This window comes from Diabrotica virgifera, chromosome 1 (genome assembly GCF_917563875.1).
Source record: "Diabrotica virgifera virgifera chromosome 1, PGI_DIABVI_V3a".
Taxonomy (NCBI): Eukaryota; Metazoa; Arthropoda; class Insecta; order Coleoptera; family Chrysomelidae; genus Diabrotica; species Diabrotica virgifera.
Genome location: NC_065443.1, coordinates 291454635 through 291464721, shown reverse-complemented (window position 1 = coordinate 291464721; position 10087 = coordinate 291454635).

Sequence of the window (10087 nt, the reverse complement as noted above, 5' to 3'; positions counted from 1 at the left end):
TGTGCTATTTTCAAAAAAAGCCATGATTTGTGTAAAATCAGATGACCCACGAAATCGTGTACTTAGAGGTCGAGGAAGACAAGCAAGAACGAAAACTGTCAGATCTGTTCACAAATATACAAGGGGAAGTGTAATGTTCTGGAGAGGAATTGTGATCCGAAAAAAACTCCTTTAATTTTCATCCAATCAACTTCAACTGCTCACAGGTATGTTTATAATCTGTAGTCACGCTCTGGAGAGGTGCAACAGGAGAAAATTTAATTTTATTGCATGATAATGGACCTCCACATACCATTAGAGTGACTACAGACATCATTGAAGCAGAAGGTATCCCTTGTTTGGAGTGGCCTGCTTGCTCACCCGAGCTTAATCCTATAGAGTATTTGTGGGATATGCAAAAGAAAAAATTAGAGCTCGCTGGGATAATCCACAAAACAGCGCACGGCTAGTACAAGCTGCTCTTAAAGGATGGAGCAACCTACCACAACAAAATGTTGATAATTTGATTATGAGCGTACCCACGCAAACTGAAGCTTGCATAAGGACTAGAGGTGATAACACTGACTACCACAAAATACAACAAAAAAAAAAATAAAAACAATTATTCGTTTTACATTGAAATTTTTTAAGCTTTTGACTTTAAGGCCATCGGTACATAATTCGAAAATATTTTACGGGTATCCCTACTTTTTCTGTCTTTACACGGCAAATTACGTGTAGTAAAATTCACACTGGTATGGATATGTAAACATTACTAGAATATCATTCTACTTGAAAATGTCATCATTATTTTAAAGAGGTGGCTTTTGAATGTTCTTGGATAACTGTTATTTTTATAATTGCAAATTATTAATTCAGTTAATAAATGTGATAATTTTTCACTATGTATTCAGTGATTGTAATAATTTATATTTACAACAAAAACTAATACTCAATCGAGAACAGATGAGAAGTGTTAAAGTGATTTTTTAATAATATATTGTTACTATGGAACGCTTACAATTTTGAACATCTTTAACAACAAAATACTTGGATCACATAATATATTATCCTGATATATTCTCTGCTTGGATCTTCCACAAATAATACACAATAAATACACCATATATCATTATTATTTAATCAACAACTCAAAATATTCCCGATGCCATGTCAAATATTTAAAATTGTCACTGATTGTCACTGTCTGACTGACAGTATGCTGACAATATTCTATTCGACTGAGTGCGTTGTATGACAAAGATAGATTTTGAAATATTACCACGGACATTGTGTTCATTGTTTTAGAATCCTGAAAAAACCAATAAATATTTTTGAAAAATTTAAACTCAGTTTTTCACCCCTGTAACTTATTAAAATAAACATTATAGAAGTTCTCAGGGACTTTCCGCCCTCGCCAATAAAGTAGTCTTTCATTTTGCGTTTAAATTATTCAAAAATACTTATTAGTTTTCTCAGGATTCGAAAAAAATGAATCCCCATTTGAATAGCATTGCAGCCAAAAATACCTTGAAAATACGTACCCATCCTCTTAAAACAACTACTTTTAATTTGTTTGCTAAGTACTTTATTGTTTTATTTAATTGTTATGTATTTGTTATTAAATTGCTTTAAAAAAAATATTGTTTGACTTCGTGTGTTCGTTTTTTTAAATTCGCACGAAATAGTAAGAAATATCAGATGATTTCATATAAGTTTGGGTGTGTGTGTATATATGGGTACCATATGGGAGGCGTTCAGGGCAACAGTGGCCTAACCCCAAAAATGAAGTTTTGAGATAAATGCAACCTTTGCATTAATATTTACATTGTACTTATGGGATGGCGCTACAAATTATGTAGCGCCATTTAGCCAAATATAGAGGTAGGTTGTGTAGACCGTTGTTAATAGGAAGATTTAATGTTGCTGCTTTTATTGATACATTAATCTAAAAATGCTTAATTTGTGGATATGGCCACTTTTGCTCTGAGCGCCTCATATATTTGAGTCACTTCGTTATCTGTAAAAAATGTTTGTCGCCTATACGATCCAATTCATCGCAGTTATGCAAGATATGGTTAACTGTTTTAGGTTTTCTGCTATAGAGTTTGCAGCTCAAGTCTCCATGAAACAGTTCCATTGTATGCAGGTGTCTCTTAATAGGGAATGTCCAGTAAGGAAGCCTGCTTTTACTCTAAGCTGATTCCTGCTTATTTTCCGCAGTACTTTAGCCCTATTAGCATATGTTTGTCCAATATATATCTTGCCATGTGTTTGACTGGGTATATTGTCCCAATGTGAGTTGTATTGGATTTTTTCGTATCCAGGCTTTTTACCGGTCTCGAATGATTCCGGTCTCCCACAGCCAGCTCTAGATCGAAGTGTTTTGTAGCTGGTGCTCTTAGGGCAAGTGCATATGGTCTTTCATTGCCATATATTCCCCGATAACCTGGAACCCATAACAGTATAGCTCTGTTATGTTTCGCCACTCTTTCGAGTTGGTGTGTATTCATGATAACTTCTCTTTCATACTGTAAGATTGCAAAAATATTTGCCTGGAGTATAGTATATCCTTCTAGTAGAATAGAGATCTACCGAATATTCCTGCACCCGACGTATCTGCAGTTTTAGACCCATTTCTATCCAAGGTACAATCCTGGGGTCCAATGGTCCAATCTCTGTATCATTTTCTCGTGAGTAAGTTTATAACCCAGCCTTTTATCTGGGTGCCATATGTTCCGATCTAGCTAGTATTTATTCCGGCTAACTGGCACTTTGGACAGGTTTTCTAGATTCTATAATTACATGTACAGCATCCTCGCTTCTTCTCTTATAATTACAAGTAAAGGAGGGAGACCTAGAAGGGTCTTCATAGCTCTCATTCACTAACAACACAAAACATTCCAGGAATGTACTATCAAAGTTCTATTAATGTTTGAATGTACTGGACATTCAAGGAACATTCGGTGAATATCTGATTAAGTTATTCGTGGAATGTTACTACAAGACATTCTATGAACATACTACCAATGTCCTATATTTTAAGAGAGGCCATTTACTATTCAATTTGCATTGATTTTCAAATTTGCTGCGCGTGTATATGTATTTAGGCAATCCAAACCACGTGACTGCTGGTTCTGGTTGGCATGGCATACAGGTTACAGAGGTTATGTTTGTAATATCATTTCATTTCATCATTTCACTGTTTATCGTCATATTTTGGATTCATTTGGATTTCGTTTGCTGTATTTTGTGAACTTTATAAACTTTACCACACTGCAAAGTGATTATTTAAGGAAATTATTATTGGAGACACCAGATGTTTGGAGAAAGGTAGGGCAAACAATTTTTATCAATGTTCATTTTTCTCTGATATTTATCAATATTGATGAATTTTGCAAGCAATAACATTATTTCTTTTATTGTTTTAGATATTTATTGAAGCTGAAAATAATTGGGGATTTAGATCCATATACAATTCAGTCAGAATTTGATTTTACCATAAAGTGCATTCCACCAAATTACTATTATAGATATTATAGATGAAAGCATACAAAAGTCTTCAGGCACATAAATATTTTACAGCTGGATTTGTTTTTAAAGTTGGAGTAAAGTTGGAAGTCACAAGCAACAACTTCGTAAGTACCTACAAGAATATTGAGGAAATCCAGCTCCTGGATACTACTGGGCAAACTAGAAGATTGAAGAGAACAAAGCCTTTTGAACTAGTTTGAGTGATAGTGAAAAGCAGAGCATAATGCTTGTGTGCATGTGTATGTTAGAATAGTGCGGTTAGAAAAGCAGAGCATAGTGCTTGTGTGCCTGTTAGATTAGATAAGAGACGCTATGGGTAAGCTCTTCATTTTAAGGAACAGTAGTAATTTAGGTTAAATTTAAATTGCTCATTGGTCAGAGTTATGACCAGATTGTAATTCTAATGAACAATTCAATACAATGAATCGTCATCGTAGTGATGATTATGGAAAAAAATATATGACAAGATTTTGTGCAATAAAAATGTTTATATTTATCAAGGATGTATTATTTGGTATGGCTACATATACAGTCGGAAAAATGAAAGAATACCCATGAATGAACATATAAAACACGCTGTATTTTCCTGTCACCGTGTCACAAAGAAAATTGTCCAGTGCAAGTAACAATAATTATTACATGTACTTGTGCTGACCAGTTTTTTGTGTGACACGGTGACAGGAAAACACAGCGTGTTTTATATGTTCGTTCATGGGTATTCTTTCATTTTTCCTACTGTACTTCTGGTATATCGTCGGTGATGTGACAATACCTCCTATCTGCTTTTTCATGAATTTTGTAGGAGATGAAAAGCTTGTTTGGGCCACCTCGTGTTTTCATATATTTTTTGATTGGTTTTGTAGTAAATTCAACTATCTATTTACTACAAAACAAGTCAAAACAGTATGAAAACAGGAGGTGACCGTAAAAAATGTTTTTCGTCTCCTGCAAAACTCATGAAAAAACATATAGGAGGTATTGTCACATCACTGACGACATATTTCAGAGAATGTCTAAAAAATATACTTTGAATGTCCTAAGAACATTCATGGAATGTTTCAACAAGACATTCAGTCTAAACAATATACTGTGAATGTTCAAAGAACATTCGTAGACATTCATGGAATGTTCCAACAAGACATTCAAGGAATGTTTAAAAGGCTGACACATCACTTTCCTGGGACTTTCCAGGGACGTTCGTGTGCTTTTGGGGACATTCCAGGAATGTTTTCAATGTCCTGTGTGTACCTTCTAGGAACATTCTTGGAATGTTTTGTGTTATTAGGGTTAGTATGCTCCTGTGATGCATTTATTGTGGGTTTTATCACCATGTTGTAAATCTAATATAACATGTCTGGCCTTACACCCCACATTTTATGCTGAGTGCGTCGGGCTTCTATTAACGTAACCATCTTGGTCATTCGTTCTATCTGCTGATTACAAATAATCCTCAAGTCCCCCCAGATACTTTATCTCAATCACCAGATTTAAATGTGCACCATTCAGAATTAGAAGATCCAATCCCTTTAATTTCCAATCCTTTATAGACCAGGGCGCATCTGTAAAAATATTAGTAAATTTGGACGTTGAGAGGCGACTCATATTTTTTTGCAGAAATTGCTTGAAAATAACTTATATTATTTGAGTTATCCTCCCACTCAAAAAGGTCCGGAACATTGTTTAATTGTTTAAATAATCAAAATGTCAAAAAATTAAGGAAAAATTCGATTTTTTTCTTCGTTTTTTGATTATAACTTTGAAAGTATTAATTTCTGAGAAAAGTCGTACTGACATTAAAGTTGCGCAATCAAATTTTTTAAAATATAGAATTCGTTAAAAATTTTAAAAATTGTCACGCTTGTTGCAAAATAGCAATAATATTGCGAAAAATTTGCGAAAAAACGATAAAAAAACAAGTATTCGCATTTTACGTTTTTGAACCATTTATGCTACACTTAGGACATTTATATTTTACCAAGAATAACTTTATGATATAAGAAAACAACACTCATTAAACACTCATTAAAATCGGTTGAATAGATTTTGCCAAATAAATTTTGCAATCCAGCTTTCGCAAAAAATATTAATTTTTTCAAAATCTTGCAGGACTGAATATAAAGCAGACAGCAAGTTTAATTTTTTTTACATATGGAAGAACACCGCACCTTTTATTTGCAATTTGCAAAATTAAAATCGGTTAACCACTACGGCGTCAGGAATTTTTTTTAAATACACATTTTCTTTGGTGCTACGCGCAGGACAGCGGATAGTTTGCTCTGATTGGGCATTCCAATGACCTTTGATAATGATTGACAAATTTTAATGTTTAGTACATTTCGATATAAATAAATAAATTTGTTTATTGCAAAATAAAAACATGCTCTATCCTTTGAAATAACACTTTTATTAGCAAAAACTTTCTTTGTTCATATATTTTAAGTTACAGAATAAAAGTTTATTATTTTTAAACATAATATGCAACTGTTTAAACAATATTTCACAAACAATAATCAAATTAGTTTGATTTTTGTGGAATTAAAATACTAAACTACAACAAAATATAGTGTAAGAAAATAATATATTATACTGGTAGGGGAGCAAAGTACGCTAAATGTGTAGTCACTCGAGCGCTTTGGGGACCTATTGGGTTGTGAAGAGTTGGTCCTAAAACCAAAAAAAGTTAAGTAAAGTTTTCCATTTTAGTGGGCGCTTGCCATTTTTTAATTTAATTTTTCATTTCCAACAATCGTTTTTTCCGATTATAACGCCATCTGTCCATAATTCGAAAAAATGATTCGAATAAAAGTTACTTATTTTTACGTAAGGAATCCAAATCTGCAATAAAAAATGGGGGCTCCTATTTAAGATTTTAAAGTAACCCCCCCCCCCCACCTCCGTGGGGGTCGTGTTTGGTGCCATCCGATAGATTTTTCAAAAATATTGAATAAGTGTATTTTACAGTTTTTCGATTTGATGTTCATTTCGCGAAATATCGCGGGATTCGTATTTAAAATATTAAATTTACCCCCACTCCTCTTCGTGGGATGTCGTGTTTGGTATCATTCGATAGATTTTTAAAAAATATTGAGCACATATTTTTTAGTTTTTCGATCTGTCATTAATTTCGCGAAATATACGTTTTTTTCTTGTGAAACTTTGGGGCTCACCCATTTCCTTACGCCCGGCTCAAATCGTCAGATTTTTGAAATATACACTCTTTTGCATGTACTTAACTTACCTTATCTTAATCTGACAATTTCGAATTTTTTTACGGATATATTTTTTTTTTCGGGCCCCCCTTAACGAACTCCCCTGTGTTAAGAGCCAATATATGGTAAAGGTACATCTGCAGTGTACCAGGTTTCTCCCCATATGATAATCTGACGCGCTCGAGTAACTGCAGAAATCCCCGCTTGGGCTCCCCTACCATAAAGATTGGAAGAAATTTTGGTGGAAATCAACTTGTATAAATCGAACACCGCTGTCCTGCGCGTAGCATCAAAAATTAATATTTATTTAAAAAAATTCCTGACGCCGTAGTAGTTAATATATTTTAATTTAAAACATTGAAAATTAAAGGTACGGTGCTCTTATATACGTAAAAAAATTTCAACTTGCTATCTGCTTTATTTTCAGTCCTGAAACATTTTGAAAAAATGAATTTTTCTTGTGAAAGCTGGATTGCAAAATTTATTTTGCAAAATCTGTTGCACCGATATTAATGAAATTTACAGTATTGTTTTACTATATCATATAGTTTTTCTGAGTAAAATATGGAGGTCCTTAGCATAAATGGTTTAAGAACGTAAAATGCAAATACTTGTTTTTTATGCTTTTTTCGCAATTATTCTATTTTGCAACAAGGGTGACAATTTTTAAAATTTGTAACCAATCTTATATTGTAGAAAATTGAATTACGCAACTTTTATATCAGTACAACTTTTCTCGAAAGTGAATACTTTGAAAGTTATAATCAAAAACCGAAGAAAATAGTCGAATTTTTCCTTAATTTTTTGACATTTTGATTATTTAAACAATGTTCCGGACATTTTTGAGTGGGAGGATAACCCAATTATTATTATAGCAGTTAATTCCAAGAAATTTCTGCAAAAAAATATGAGTCACCTCTCAACGTCCATCTCAAAACAGATGCGCCCTGGACTATTAGTAAATTTCATGATTTTGGACTTGTAGGAGCTTGTTGGATGTTAAGTCCTACATTTTTCCTGCTAAAAGAAGTTTTAAGAGAGTACTCCTTGAGATTTAACTTATGTATGATGAGGAGCTGATTTTAGTACAAAATTCTGAAAGGAAATTGGGGTATATGTATTTGAGTAGAGGAGCAGGAAATGAAACATATTACTTTATAAAACTAATTGTATTACGATTATTTGTTAAGGTTAATATTATTATCATAGACTAACATGTAATATAAAATGTCAAATTACTAATATTATCAATATTAGATGGCCAACAAATAAACAGATAATTATTATTAAATAATCATTTCATTGTAAAACGAAGCAAGAGCCGTCTTAAATTTCAGTTCGCTCAGAGAGTGCCGTAAGCATTCTAACCGGTTTTGAACCTCATTAAGTCCTCATCAGAAAGTGCATGACTAAACTCAACAAACTGAAACAAATCGGGCTACTAGTATCGAATTGCAACAAAACAACGTGATACGGGTGTCGTTGCGACATCTGCTTAAAACAAGCATACCTAAGTAAAACTTTATTTGGACCAAGTTTTCTGGTAACACCTTCGTGGTTTCTAAAATTTGCAATCCAACGCATGCTAAAACAAAGAAGACTGAGGGAGATCTAAAAGTTGCATCTCACTTCTCGCCTGTCCAGCGCGGTAAAATTCCAACTAAAAATGGTCCTGCATACTCAGTTAGGAATAAAACTAATAGAAACAAATAATCATTTCGTCGTAAAACGAAACAAGAGCTTAGATAATTATTATTTTACACAAGCAACAAAAGTTATTATTAAATAAAGCTATAATGGCAAGTACCATAAAGTTCTTAAAACATAAAATAGAGTAGGCAAAAAACAAAAAGATACCAGTTTACCTACTTTAGGTAAGGTACGTAAAAGATGCACGTTAGATTCGTCCATAGATGTAAAAACTAACCTAGCTGCCTTTAAGCTCTCTAATAGACCAGGTACAAAGTCTACAATAGAAAAATGGGTGGAAATGAATAATTGTACTTATTTTAAAGTTCATAAAAATGTCAAAATAAGTATATTAAGGGCCAGATTTTGTTATTCGGGGGATTTTTGGGATCACTGAACAGGATTACGCCTTCAGAACCGACCCCCCGGAGCACCTGATGCCCACGGTCACTGTTAAGACACGTTACCTGGATTTTCGAGGGCTTTTGACGCTAAATTGACGCAAACAGATTACTTGGTTGGTTTTTGGAGATATGTACTGAAAATGAGTACGACGTCAGAACTGACACTCGGAACACCTGGTGCCGAGCCTTTTTTTGTAGAAAAATACACCACAATTGCTAGGTATGATCGTCCAAGCTCAGCTCATGGTGGCACCCTGATTCTTTCTACGAGCAATGATTTTTCTTTGGTAACAAAATATGACTTTCTGTTAAGTGAAGCCTTCTTTAAGTTTTCCTTAGTTTACCATAAGAATCTCAATCTTTATATTATTTGCATTTATAGATGACCTGACTCTTCCTTGGAACTATTTTTTCAGAACCTGCTAAATTTGTTAGATGACCTACCCCATAAAAGTAGAAAAATTTTATGTGGGTACTTTAACATTGATTATGCTGCTGCTTGTGCTACACAAATATCCTTGATCAACATATTTGAATCGTATGGTCTAACAATGCACGTTGATTCTCTTACAAGGATTACAAAAACTTCATCTACCATAATGGATTATACTGTCTCAGATTTCTCACCCCTTGATGTCCACTCTACAATTATTAATGCTGAACTATCTGATCATGATGCAGTTTATACGAAGTTTAATATCTTTAGCAAACCCTCCTCGAAAACTCGACGTTTAGCAGGATTTTTTCTACCCGGAACTTTCGTAATTTCCAAAATTTATGCTTAACCTCTGAGTGGCGCTTTCCTGCTATGGACGTGGATAATAATTTCAGTGATTTTTTAGATAAGCTTGTCTGTATCTTCAATAAAGCATTTCCTTTAATTCCAATTAAGCTAAAATATCGCAAACCCTGGACTACTAAAGGTATCCGAATATCTTCCAAGAATATGCGTTCTCTACTCTACATCAAGAAATTTACTACCAACGTCTCTATCACTGAATATATCACCAAGTAGGTACAAGGCAACCTATCTCAAACTTATAAAATCAGCTAAAAAAGTCTACTACCAAAACCGTCTGGGAAGCTCTAAAAGTGTTGCAAAAGAAACTTGGTCCATACTAAACGATCTTCGAAATAAAACTCACACTGCTCAAACATTTTCCCTTCCAGACCCTGAAAATCTAAATGAATACTTTGTTAATGTGAGTAAAAATATTACATCAACTATTTTGCCACAAAAAGATCCCATTTACTATCTCCCTAATTCAGGAA